Source organism: Macadamia integrifolia, chromosome 12, assembly GCF_013358625.1.
Source record: "Macadamia integrifolia cultivar HAES 741 chromosome 12, SCU_Mint_v3, whole genome shotgun sequence".
In the NCBI taxonomy this organism is placed as follows: domain Eukaryota; kingdom Viridiplantae; phylum Streptophyta; class Magnoliopsida; order Proteales; family Proteaceae; genus Macadamia; species Macadamia integrifolia.
In genome coordinates, this window is record NC_056568.1 from 8,248,642 (window position 1) to 8,249,919 (window position 1,278).

Here is a 1,278-nt window from a genome sequence, read left to right on the forward strand (position 1 = left end):
GTCTTGGTTATTACTTTCTATTGTAAGTAAACTTGTCTGAATATTCAGGAGCTAAGACCATTCCAATGCCCCCTTTCGTCATGCATAAACTAATCCTACAACTATGATGAGCATGAAAATTAAAGCTTCTACTACAACTATGATGAGCACGAAAATTAAAGCTTCTATAAATACAGACAAACCCAATACATCAAAACTCATCGACATGGATAAAGAAAAATCATTTCAACATCAAAAACAATAAAAACTAGAGCAAACATATAATAACGATAACGGATTTGGAATTGTGAAAGGAGTTTGATATGGGATGATATGATCTTAGGTTCCTTAACCTTCATTTTGTAAGTTGGTTTTATGCAGTTGAAATCTCATGGTTCGTATAAGTGGTAGTAGAGCAATCAAGTCTTGGTATTTGTGAGAGTCAACTGCCACATAAGGATTTTGGAGTAGAGTCGAGTCCTTTAAAAGGGACTATACTTGATTTAGAATGGGCCGCTGACGTTGAATCAGAAATGGATTTAGCTTCTCTCCTACTCAGGTCTTGTCCATTTTTACCTGGGCGATTGACACGTATCCAAGCGATGATCCAATAGTTTTTGTCGCGGTGTTTCTGTTTTGATAGGTACAAGTATTGTTGTTGGATCACCACTTGGACATGTGTCGATAGCCTAGGTAGACATGGGTAGACTTGTGCGATCATCGTGCAAGAGAGGAGCTGGATCCATCAGAAATGTGGTTACATAAATAATCAAGTGGAGTAGTAGGAAAAGGAAGAGAGATATAGGATCGGATTTGGATCTTCTACAGCACCCTAGGTTGGAGAGTACCAGTGAGGAGAGAGCCACACGAAATAAGAAAGAGAAAATGAGAGAGAAATCAAGAGAGTGGGACCTGAATCCTCTCAAGCACGTCAGCCCTTCTAGAATGTATCGGATGATTGGCAGCATCAAGGCACAGACTCCAAGTACCTCTCAACATATGTATTGGAAGGATTGATGCACTTGAGAGGATCTTGCTCTGAGAGAATAACATAATCTTCATTGGTACCTCTCCACGATGCTAATCTAAGGAGGGACTCGGATCTTCTTGTGCGCATTAGATGATTGGCAGCACTTGAGCATGCATCTCTAAGTCGCTGGATGCACTAGGGCATGCATCTCTAGCCGTCGGATGCGTATGGGTTGATGTGTGTTGATTGTGTTGTGAATGATATTAATATAAGGCCATTCCGTTACTTGGTTCCCAGTAAATGATGACGTCAGGGGTTTAGAAGAGTCG